The sequence below is a fragment of the Macrotis lagotis genome, chromosome 7 (genome assembly GCF_037893015.1).
Source record: "Macrotis lagotis isolate mMagLag1 chromosome 7, bilby.v1.9.chrom.fasta, whole genome shotgun sequence".
NCBI lineage: Eukaryota > Metazoa > Chordata > Mammalia > Peramelemorphia > Peramelidae > Macrotis > Macrotis lagotis.
The window spans coordinates 95,882,411-95,895,385 of NC_133664.1; the positions used below are offsets into that span (position 1 = coordinate 95,882,411).

The following is a 12,975-nucleotide window of genomic DNA, read 5'->3' on the forward strand; positions in this document are numbered from 1 at the left end:
GGTGGAGATGGAGAAACCAAATCTAGCTAGGATCTCACAGATGACTTGAGGACTAAGCTCCAGTGCTCCCAAAATAAGTCTCATTTTCAACATAGGAGGCAATGTCCATCTGGTCCCTGACAGACTGAAACCATTGAGGCTGATAACAAAGTCAGTACCCCTGGGGTTTGCCCAGCAGGCGCCTCTATCCATAAGGTAATACAGCTGATGTAGTCCAGTCCATAACACTTCCTTCAGACATACTTTCCAAGTCCAACTTGGATCCACATCACCCAGCTTGGGAATATCTCAATCTCTAATTGAGGGGGAACTCCCCAATAACCTTACTGGAGTAATTCCAATGAGGAGGACAACTAGAACAGCTATCTGGTATCTGCTAGCTTTCTAACCACTCCTTCCCTGTCTCCCTCCCTCCTCCTCCAAAAACATCATGACCTTGAAACAGTGGCCATCACCCTGTCTCTTTCTCCCTTAGGACCCAGAAGGGTAAGACAACCTCTTAATTTGGTTCAATTCCCCCATTACCACACCCCCAAGGATGAAAAGAAGGGAGTAGATTCTTTGTCCACTACAGTCTCGTCTCCCTTCTTCCCAATCTCTGGTATTTTTTGGTAACTGCTCCTTCTCCCTCCCAAAACTCTGAAACAATTCTATGAGCCTCTAATTTAAGAAAAAAAGTTACACAGCTAAAAAAAGAACAAGAACAACATGGGCTCTAGACGCCCCCCCCAGCTTTATGCAGAGATGGGAGGTCCACAAGTGCATTTTTTTTGCAAATATTTTCCAATGTATTGGTCATGTGATGCAGATTTCTTATTCTTTTTTTTTCACTTTAAAATACAATCCTTTTCCCCCCATTAGATGATTTTTCTAAGCTGGAGAACGGCAGGATAATGGAGTTAAACTATGAGGATGATAAAAAAAAGACACTGGAAAAAATTCACTTAAAAAAAGGAAGGAAGGAAGGGAAAAGCCAGACAAAGATAAGTTTAATGAAGAAATTTCGCCTCTGGGCAGTAACTAAAGACTTTAGGATAAAACTTCAGGTACATGGGCTCTCCTCCTTGGCCTCTCCCTGCTCAATTCAGTCACCCAACTTCTTTCTAAAACTCAACTCAAATCCTACCTTCAACAAGAATCCTTTTCCAAAATACCTGTCTTTATCCCACCTCTCCAAAAGTGTATTGGCTATGAAATCACCTCCAATTTGTCCATAATTTTATTGTTGTTGTTTTTCCTTTATGCTCAAAGAAGATCAACAATGTTGGGGTCAAGGTTGTATGGCTGTCCTTGATCAAACTAACATGAACTCAGGAGGTCCATCATATGCAGGTCAGGTACAGAGAGTCTATGGGACAATTTGGGTAGAGAGATGTCTTTAAATTTTCCCATTTCAAGTTTCTTTTGAGTTAATGCAATTCTATTTTTCTCATAGAGCACAATGCCATGCTGGACAATTCTGTGCCACTGTCTCCTTATTCTCACAATTAATTTCAAATTTCTTCAGAGAGATCTTAGTCATTACTTCTGAACTCCATGTGAGTGCCATGTGAACTCCATGGTGAATTCTCAATAAAAAAGACTTGGACAAATATGCATTTGGCATTTGAACAATTCAGAGTTGCACTCTGCAATAGAGTTTGGTTAGCTTGAGAAAGGACCTCAGCATCTGGTGCCTTCTCCTGCCATGTGATCTTCAGAATCTTTCTCAGACAATTTAAATGAAAGCAATTAAATTTTCTGGAATGGCACCAGTAGATTGTCCAGGTTTCACAGACATTTAACAATGAGTTTAGCACAATGGTTCCGTAATACTTCTTCTCTTCCACACTTTTTTGGGACCCTCCCAAACATTGAGCAAGCTCTGACAATGGGTGTATACTAGAAAAAAATACTGCGGCGGGGAGGGGGGTGAACGGGGATAGTTCCATCATGACTTCCCAAGACACCCATCCAGTCAGTTCAACTGGTCTGGAAGACCCAGGCCTGAGCCCTTGGGAACCTCAGTGCTCCTGTGGGAGGGTCTGGTGCTCTCCAATTCAAACATAGAAATAGCCCCAGGTGTTTGTTCCTTGTCCCAAGACCCAGGTGTGATCAGCAGATCCTCCCCAGTGACCATTTCTAGCCCTGTCAGCCTAGCCCAGATTCTGTGAGGACAGAGAAAATTCAGTCCCAGGCCTAGGGAGTGGGCAATGACACTTCCAACACAGACGATCCAGGTTAGTCCACTGAGTGAGTAATCCCCTAGAGTTCCTAACTCCAGTAAGCAAAGTCTCCAGGGATCTTAACACCAAAGGTCTGAAAACCAGCCCCTCCTCCAACACAAGACCCAACATGAAGAAAGATCAGTGCCAAGTAGAATCTATTGAATGTTACCTTGGAGATAAGGATATCTACTCAGAAAAGGAGGACAGAAGGGATGTCATAAGTGCAGCTTCAGAGGAGAATAGAATTGGTCTCCAGCCCAGAAAAACTCCATAGAAGAGATCAGAAAGGAGTTTAAAAATTAAATGGCAAAATTGGGGAAAGGAACACAAGAGAAAATTAACACTGTGCAAGACAAAAAACACCCTATAACAAAAACAATTACAAAAGACAAAAAATCCCTTAAAAATACAATTGGACAAATGCAAAAAGAAAATAATTCCCCTCAAAAACCTAATGGGGATGCACCTAGGTGGCACAGTGGATAGAGCACCAGCCCTGGAGTCAAGATGACTTGAGTTCAAGTGTGACCTCAGATACTTGATAATTACTTAGCTGTGTGACCTTAGGCAAGTAACTTAAATAAATAAATAAACTAATTATTTAATTGATTGATTGATTGATTGATTTTAAAAACACAATTGGGCAAATAAAAAAAACTCTTTCAAAAAAGAGAATTGACCATTTGGAAAAGGAGATTCAAAAGGTAAATGAAGAAAATTATTCTCTTTAAAAAAAGATTGGAATCTGTGGAAACTAATGACTTCACATGACACCAAGAATCTGTTGAACAAAATCAAAAGAAAAAAGAAAAAAATTATAGAAAATATAAAAGACCTCATTAGTAAAACAACTGACCTGGAAAATAGGAGAGATGATTTAAGAATCATAGGATTACTTGAGAACCTTGGCCAAAAAATAAACCTGGACTCCATACTTCAGGGTATAGTTAAGGAGAAATGTCCTGATATCCTGAATCAGAGGGCAAAATAGTCATTGAAGAAATACATTGATCCCATTCTGAAAGGGATGCCAAAATGAAAACACCAAGTAATATTGTGGCCAAACTCCAGAATTATCAGATAAAGGAGAAAATCCTGAAAGTGGCCAGAAAAAAGCAATTCAAATAGCAAGGAGCCACAGTCAGGATTACACTGGGCCGGGCTGTATCAACATTAAGGGATTAAAGGATCTGGGATTATAAATCTCTGGCAGAACGAGCATGAAGCCCTGACCAATTTGGCCCTCAGTACAGCTGCAGCTGTCAGCGCAGTCCAAATCCCAGGAAACGTTAGCAGAACTGCAGAGCCACTCAGCAGGGAGCCGTATAGCAGCTGTTTCCAGAGCACTCAGACCACAGAAGATGGGGGGGTGGATTTTGAGGTCTCTCCTATGTCACTGGAATAGGACTCTTGTATTTTGTCCATAATCAGACCCTGGTTGCAGTCTGGGCCCCCCATACTACCATAGTGGATCAGGGATCCTCCTTACAGTTCCAGGGCAGAGGGGAGGGCTTGTGGTCATCCACAGACCAAAATACAGGCTGGGAGAGCAGTCAGAATTTCCCATAAGGCCTTGAAGGAACTGAGGTCCTTGCAGAGGGTATCCCAATAATATCCAAAAGTTCAGGAAGCACCCCAAAACCAGGCACAGGCTGGGGAAATGAGTAAACAAAACAAAAACTAAAGAAGCTGACCATAGATAATTACTTTGGTCCCATGAAGAATCAAAACACACAATCTGAAGGTGACAAAGTCCAAGCTTCTGCATCCAAAGCCTCCAAGAAAAATAGGGATTGGGCTCAGGCTTCGGCAGAGCTCAAAAAAGATTTTGAAAATCAAGTAAGGGAGGCAGAGAAAAATTGGGAAGAGAAATGAGAGAGATGCAAGAAAAACATGAAAATCAAGTCAGCATCTTGGTCAAGGAGATACTAAAAAATGCTGAAGAAAACATGCTAAAAACTAGTTTACGTCAAATGGAAAGAGCAATCTAAAAAGTTACTGAGAAGAATACCTTAAAAAGCAGAATTGGCCAATTGGAAAAGGAGATAAGAAAGCTCTCAGAAGAAAACAACTTCTTCAAATATAGAATAGAGGTAAAGGAAGCTGGTGACTTTGTGAGGAATCAAGAAACAATAAAACAAAACCAAAAGAATTAAAAACTAAAAGAAAACTGAAATATCTCATTGAAAAACAACTGACAACAAAGAACAAAGATTATTACCTTTAATTTAAAAAAAAAAGCATTACCTTATTATGTAATTTTCTATCTCTTATACTTTATTTTTTTCCTTAAGGTTATGATTTCTCTCTCACCACATTCAACTTAGATTAATGTATACCATGGAAACAGACTGCCTTCTGTATGTGGGGGGGGGTTGAGATTAGGGGAAAAATTGTAAAATTCAAAATTAATTAATTAGTTAATTAATTAATTTTTTAAAAATCAACTGACCTGGAGAACAGATCCAGGAATATTATAGCCAAGTTCCAGAACTCCCAAGTCAAAGAGAAAATATTACAAGCATTCAGAAAGAAACAATTTAAATATCATGCCACTGCAGTCAGGATTACACAGTATTTAGCAGCATCTACATTAAGGGCTTATGGGGCTTGAAATATAATATTCCGGAAGGCAAAAGAGCTTGGAATGCAACCAACAATCAACTACCCAGCAAAACTGAACATCCTCTTCCAGGGAAAAGATGGGCTTTCAATGAAACAGGGGGAATTTTAAATATTCCTGTTAAAATAACCAGAACTGAACAGAAAGTTTGATCTTCAAGTATAGGACTCAGGTAAAGCACAGAAAGGGTGGATAAGAAGGGTAAATTATGAGAGACTTAATAATGATGAACTGTGTGGAAGTACCCCAAAACCCCAGGAAATTTGTATGGGAAGATGATACTGATAAAATTCATATGAATCTTCTCATTTCTTAGAAGTATGTTTAGATAAGGCACAGGAGAGAGTTGAATTTGAAGGTATAATATATTGTAAAAATGGAGTCAATGGGTGAAAAAGAAAGGTACTGGGAGAAAGGGAAAGGAGAGGTAGAATAGGCTAGGATATTTCATGTAAAAGAGTCAAGAAATAGCTTTTGCAATGGTATAGAAGGTGGGGAAGGTTAGGGGGAATGAAGGAGCCTTCACTCTCATTGGCAATGGCTCAGAGAGGAAACATCACACATACTTAATAGGATATAGAAATCTAGAGGAAAAAGGAGAGAAAGGGGATAGAGGATGTAGGTGATAGAGGAGACTGTAGGTCATGGGAGAGGATAGTCAGATATAACACATTTTCTTTTTCACTTTTTGCAAAGTGGTGGGATTGGGTGGTCTGTCCAGGACCATGGGGCAATGTGGTTGCTGGGGTCTCTGAAATGGGATGTAGGCTTAGGGCCTCCTGGCCCCAGGGCTGGTGCTCTGTCTACTGTGCCACTTGGCTTCCCCACAGCATACTTTTGAAGAGGGACAGAGTAAAAGGAGAGAGGAAATATAATAGATGGTAGTGGGGAGGAATGGATGGAGAGAATTACAATCAGCAACAGCAACTGTGGAAAAATATGACAGTAACTTCTCTGACGGACTTATGATAAAGAATGCATTCAAGGGGTAGCTAGGGGCGTAGTGGATAAAGAACCGGCCTTGGAGTCAGGAGTACCTGGGTTCAAATCCAGTCTCAGACACTTAATAATTACCTAGCTGTGTTACCTTGAGCAAGCCACTTAACCCATTTGCCTTGCAAAAACCTTAAAAAAAAAAAGAATGCATTCACCCCAGAGACAGAGACAATGGCATCTGAACACTGATTAAAGCACATTTTTTCTTTCTTTCACATTATTTCTTGTTAGTTTTTTTTTTTATTTTTGTGGGGGGAGATGGGGGGATTTTGTTTAACAACACGACTACTTTAGTAATGTGTAAATAAATAAAAATGTAAATTAAAAATAAATAAATAAAAAGAATGAGAAAAAGAGATAAGAAAGGAAATAATATCCTTCTAAAAGTTACTAGAGACAATAAAGTTAATTTCAAAATTAAATATATATGTGTATGCATGTATGTATATATATATATATATATATATATATGTGTGTGTGTGTATGTATGTATGTATGTACCAAGCAGGTACATATTCTTAGAGAAGAAGCTAAATGAGTTACCAGAAGACATAAAAAGCAAAACTATTGGTAGGAGACCTCAACTTCCATCTCTTAGAATTAAATAAATCTAACCATAAAATAAACAAGAAGGAACCTAAGGAGGTGAATAGAATGCTAGAAAATTTAAATGATAGATCTCTGGAGAAAACTGAATGGGGATAGAAAGGAATATACCTTTTTTCTGTGGTACATGGCACCTCTATAAAAATTGATCATGTGTTAGGGCATCAAAACTTTATAATCAAATGCAAAAAAGACAGAAATATTGAAAGCAGCCTTTTCAAACCATGATATAAATAAAAATAACATGCAATGAAGGACCATGGAGAGTTAGATATAAAACTAATTGGAAACTAAATAACTTGATTTTAAAGAATGAATGGATCAAACAATAAATCATAGAAAGAATTATTGATTTCATCCAAGGCAATGACAATAATGAGATACCAGACCAAAACTTATGGGATACAGCCAAAGCAGTTATTTGGGTATATGTTATATCTCTAAATGCTCACATAAATAAAATAGAAAAGAAATACATGAAGTAAGCATGCAATTTTAAAAGACAGAGAAAGAACAAATTAAAAGCCCCCAATTAAATACCAAATTAGAAATCCTGAAAATTAATAAAATTAATAAAATCAAAAGAAAACTATTGAGCTAATAAATAAAACCAAAGTTAGTTTTATGAAAAAAACAATAATATAAATAAACCTCTGATTAATCTGATTTTAAAAAAAGAAAGAAGAGGGGTGGCTAGGTGGCACAGTAGATAGAGCGCCAGCCCTGGGGTCAGGAGTACCTGAGTTCAAATCTGGCCTCAGACACTTAATAATTACCTAGCTGTGTGGCCTTAGGCAAATCACTTAACCCCATTGCCTTGCAAAAAAACTAAAAAAAAAAAGATAAAAAAGAAAGAAGAAAATCAAAATGAAAAAGGTGAATAACACCATCAATGAGAAGAAAATCAAGGTAATAATTCAGAACTATTATGCCAAACGATATGGACCCTAAGTGAGACCCAGACCTAATTGTGGAAGAGGATCAAAGGAAGCAATGTCATAATGATTCTGTATTTTATAGATTGATTGGGTGAATCTCTCTATACCAGTCTCCTATAGATTCTTTTCTCATCCAGAGATTGCCTGTTTTTGACCACTCTGTGGAAATTTCTCTCAACTCATCAAATCAGGCAAAAATATCCTCTGGGATCCTCATTGGATGAAGTACATTACTTTGCCTTCCTTTAGAATTGTGTCTTGGACTTCCTAGCCTTCTGTGCTAGTTTGATTTTCAAAAGGCACTGGGGAGATTCCAAATCAACCTAAAACATTCACTGTGCTGTGTGATGGCATGCCTCTCTGGACCAGTTTCCAAGTCTATTGAAGGAGGGCGATGTACCTGACCCTGTGAAAGATCAGTTCTTGCCCCACAATGTTGATTCTAGGTTTTCTTGCTTCAATGGGTGATTTTAACATTTTTCTCAGTTTCTCTGTGTTTCTGTGAGTTAGTTCATCTTCTTTTCTCTTGATTACTTTCCTTAAGTCACAGACTTCCATTAATTCCTTTAATGGCAAGTTTTAATATTTCAAAGACTCAGTATAACTGAATTCCCTCTATCTCATTTAATCCTCTCAGCAACCCTGGAAAGTAGATGTTATAATTATTACCATTTTATAGTTTGGGGCGGGGCTGAGAAGGGAGGCAAATAGAATTTCAATGATTTGCCCCAGGGTTATGCAACTAATCCTTGGACCTCACCAACCTGGCTGCCCAAAGGGACTGTGGCCTCCCTAACCATACTGCATAAGGGGACCCGGGACCTCACTAGCCATATTAGGGAGCTCATTGGTTTCACCCTATCGACTTCCTGAGAAGTCAGGATATATAAAAGTTATGAATTGCTTCTTTAATATGATAATTCTCCATTTGACTTTCCATTTGATTTAATTTCAGTTCAACTTATATCTTTCTTGAAGTTTTAGTTTATAATTCTTTCATACTTTTGTCCTTTGGGTTTTCTAATCTTGTGGAATTTCTTTTAATATAGGTCAAGACAAATTTTCCTCTGGAGTTCAATTGTTACTTGCAGGTTTCAGTTTTCCTCTGGCTCTTCATTCCATGTATTTGGTATGCTGAGGGGATGCTATAGAGGGGTCAGTATCCCGAGACACAGTTATCCATGAGGGCCCCATGCTGAAGGAGATTGGCTGCCCTGTTTTGCTCCCAGGCTAACCCACAAAGCCCCTTCCTCCTGTGGCTGCTGATGCTGCTTCCACCTTGTCCTACCCTGCTCATTGCTGGTCCTGGCTTCTTCCCTTCCAAGACTCCTGTCTCAGTCCCCAGCCTGCTTTAGCTCCACCATGGCAGCATTCTCTCAGATCAACTGGTTTTACTTTTGCTTAGCAGGTTTTCTTGGTTATTGTTTTGACTTCTATTGCCTGGAGAGGGAAGTGCTGATGAATATTTCCTGGTTTCTCTTGGTTCCAATCACCCTTTTTCCCCCCTTTAGGTGAGTATCAGCTGCAAAGTTGGTCAAAGGGAGAGCTGCTTTGGAGGCACCAGAATACTACCCTCTCTGATGCTAGAGAGAATGATGTTTCACTCTCTGATGGGGCTACCTGAAGTCACCTTTGCCTACTATGTACAGCAGTTTTGCATTGGGCATAAATGTTTGTGGCAGATTTAGAGGGATGGATTCATTCCTTCCCTCTGCCCCTTATATTCTTCTTAGGGAAACAAACAGGAAGCTTTTCTACTGTAGCAGTGATGCCCTGCCACCATCTGGACAAGACTGGTTGCATCTCTCCGAAGTGTTTGCTTAGAGGACTTTAGAACGATTTGTGGTGGCCCCCCTTTGTACTCCTGGTCAACCATTGGTGACTAGCTGTCCAATGCCACTTAAAGATCCATCAGGCGAATAGCAAAGGGATAATTACTTTAAAGATAGAGTAATAAAAGTACCAATAATTTGCCCTCACCCCAGGGATGCAGCTTTTACTTTACCTTTACTACCTCAATCTCTAGAAAAAGAAGGTGATGATTTTGCCCTGGTCCCATTCAATTCACGCCCAAAATTGCCTCTGTTCATTGTCTCAATCACTCCTTATTCCTCAGGACATTAATGTAAACCCCATCATGGACTCAAGGTCCTGGGATCCCAAACATTGGGAGGCTTCTGGGCTCCCTCCCATGGTCTTTTTTTTAATGTTTCAATGGTATCCATAGACTACAGTACTAGTAATGGAAATAGACAATCAGGCTATAAAGATTGATTGCCTCCTTCTTTTACAAGTTCCCTATAGATTGCTGGCTTTTATTAGTTCAAGCCTATATGATACCATCCCTTCTCCTCCACTTCCAGTCCCTCATAATCTCCATTGAGTTATGCATTTCTTAAGTAGGTTGCTCAGCTACCCAGGAGATGCCAAATCCCACTGCTGCTTCAGTCCTATGAGAAAAATGACCTTATACCTTGAACTACCTGTTTGCAGGGTTGGAACTACAGCTCCCAGTGAATTTGTACCTGCTAATTGGTTGCCATAGGACTCTGATGTAGCTAAAATAGTAAGTGTAAAATAATAATATAATATAATAAATTTTTGAATAGTTAAATTATGAAATTGTTGAATAATAAAATATTGAAATGGTAAAATAATAAAATGATATTAATAATATCTTTTGACTCTAGGATACTTTGGATTTAAATGAAACAGTTTTGTACCCAATCATCAGCATCACTCTCTCTTCCAGCATCACTGGAGTCCAGAGACAAGCAAAAATCAGATGGATGCACTGGATGCCTGAGATATCTTCAGTGTCTGACCAAGCCCAAAGAGCTGCATAATACCTACTCCTGCTGCCTTCATAGTCTGTTGAAAATCAATGTTTGGGGCGGCTAGGTGTCACAGTGGATAAAGCACCGGCCCTGGAGTCGGGAGTACCTGAGTTCAAATCTGACTTAATAATTACCTAGCTGTGTAGCCTTGGGAAAGCCACTTAACCCCATTTGCCTGCAAAAAAAATCAATGTTTACATTCACCAATTCCAACACAGAAGTCTTCAAATGCTTGGGGTAAATACCCCACAATTTGCCAATAGGTTTGAGGTCTGTTGCTTATCCTCAATTTGAACACAGAACAGGAAATTAAAAGAATGTACTGTGACATTGCTAGACTGACACACCTGGGACTGTCATAGAGATTCCAAAGTTCCAACTGTGAATGTTGGTGACTGGACCAGTGAGATCAATGGCAAGAGTGGCCCACTGAGGCCCACTGTCTACCACAAAGGAAGCTACAAGGACTGGTAAGGGACTTTTAGTAACAAGAATCTATAAAGATATTTCTCTAAAATTATTGAAATATGTGAAGTGTTGCAAGGAGTGATCAGGAAACCTTTCACTATGTTTCACAATCCACTTAAATTAGTGAGGATCAGATCCTGAGAGATTAATTTGCAGTTTGTAAGGATCCATTTAGTGCAGGAAGGGTTGATCTAAGCACCTCTGTTCAATCAAATTTCAACCCACCCTCCCCATAAGAATATCAAGATATTTCATCTACTTTCATCTACTAATTGAATTTATAAAATTGTCTTAAATTCTTGCTGTTGAAAATCATGCACAGTTGACAGTAATTCTGAGTTATAGATTTTATTACTGGTATATTATAGGTATATTATTACAGGTATATTAAAAAATGTTTTTTGGCACACTCCTCACCTCCTGACTCCTCACCCCATTTCTATTTGAGTTGCATACCGTTGTTCTTAAGAAAGAATGATGTAGATTAAAAATAAAAGTGTGTATATGCAACACCCCCAAACCATTTGTATAGCTTTTTATCAGCAAAGCCTTGTATTATTCTCTAAACATTTACTTGAGTTCAGCGAGAGTGCAATAAAAGGTCAGAGACAAAGAATTTATTAAGCACTAGCTATGTACCAGGTCCTGGGCTAGGCAACTTTTTACAAAAATGATCTCTTGATCCTCACAACCCTGGAAAGTAGGAGTTATTAATATATTCCCATTCTACAGATCTGGAAACTGAGGCAGAAAAAAGCTAAGTGATTTAAGCTCCTTTCTTACTCCCCACATTTCTCTTGATGCAAATACAACAATTAGGTCTCCCCTCTGAGAAGTCTATGACTATATTGTGTCATTTCCCCAGCAGGGCTAATATGCCAAGAAAACTGCCATCTGAGAAATTTATCTTTGCTACCTACAATTTCTTCTTTCTATATTTTTCTCTACATGCTTTGGTGGGAAAAGCATCCCTTCTGGATAAATAATCCAGTGTCCTGTTGTGTCATATGTATTCCAGGCTAAGAGCTATGAAGGGTTAAGACAGAAATAGTTATGTGCTTTAACCAGCAAGATGTGCTTCAGAGCTTAGATAAGGGAGTAGCTGCATGTCTGAGCTAACAAGGTGTATTCCCAGGCTCAGATAGATAGCGCATTCTGAGATAATTACCTTCTGCACTTTGTTTATCAAATCACTGTTTGGTTCTCAAAACAATCTTCACTCTGTTTATCAAAACACTGTTTGGTTCTCAAAACAATCATCTAAGACATACACAAGGTATGCATGTAAAAAAATGCTTGCTAAAACGCTTATGTAATTGGTTACATAAATATAGAGTATAAAAGTATGTATCCTGTGATCAATAAACGAACCAGCTTATGCATCATATTGATGTCAGCCTGAGTTGCCTCCTCCGGATTCAACAAGTGTCCCAATGACTACCCCATTTCTGCTGTCACAGTGTTAAGCCTTTCAGAGGCAGGGGAGGACCCAAAGGTATAATATTTCAAGGAAGATAACTGTATCTAAAGGGGTCTGAGATTTTCATTTGGTGTTTTTGGTCATCAAGAGAGATCAAGGTCCTCAATTTATTGATTATTGCCAGCTAAAAAATAAACTGATTGAACAAGTCCAGAACTCTTCCAGAAGGACATTGCCATTGAAGAGGATGTAATGAAGAAGAAAATGTAAAAAAAAAAATTGGAAAGGAAGTGGGAAGCTTGATTAGGAAGAGATTAGAATGCCATATGGAGGATTTTGTATTTGAACCCAAAGGTATTGAAGGACAGTGAAATTTATTAAGTAAAGAAGGGGGTAAAAGTGGTTACAGCTGCACTTGAGGACAATCACAAGTTTTACAATTGAGTCTCTACAATGTTTGTGTGTCTCTTTTCTTGTCCTCTCATACTGCATTCCCTCTCCCATTTCCACTTAGGGTCTATTCACTTCTGACTTGAACTTTGATAAAAAGCCTCCTAATTGAAAATCTTAGCCTCCAAGCTTTCTCTTGAAATAATAAACAAACAAAAGGAGCAGGGGAAATTTTACATTTCAGATTTATACATAAGGGAAAAATTTATGGCGAAATAAGTGACACAGAGAATCACAGAAAGTAAACTGGATAACTGATTACATGAAACTGAAAAGCTTTTGCACAAACAAAACCAATATAGCCAAAATTAGAAGGAAAAGCAGAAAACTGATTGGGAGATGAGAGGTAAAAATTTAAAGCAAGTCTCTGATAAAAGTCTCATTCCACAAATGTACAGGCAAGTGAGACAAATTTATAAAAATAAGGTCC

At 38.7% G+C, this 12,975-nt stretch overlaps 1 long non-coding RNA gene across 1 annotated transcript in view; it reads left to right on the forward strand.

The window, feature by feature from the left end:
* The window catches only part of LOC141492763 (uncharacterized), a 36,503-nt gene extending 24,402 nt beyond the window's left edge, over window positions 1–12,101 (forward strand). The window contains exons 2-3 of the long non-coding RNA XR_012470044.1: window positions 9,864–9,936; window positions 10,061–12,101. This is a non-coding gene — a long non-coding RNA (uncharacterized LOC141492763). The remainder of the gene's footprint in view (window positions 1–9,863; window positions 9,937–10,060) is intronic.
* The last annotated feature ends 874 nt before the right edge of the window (window positions 12,102–12,975 follow it).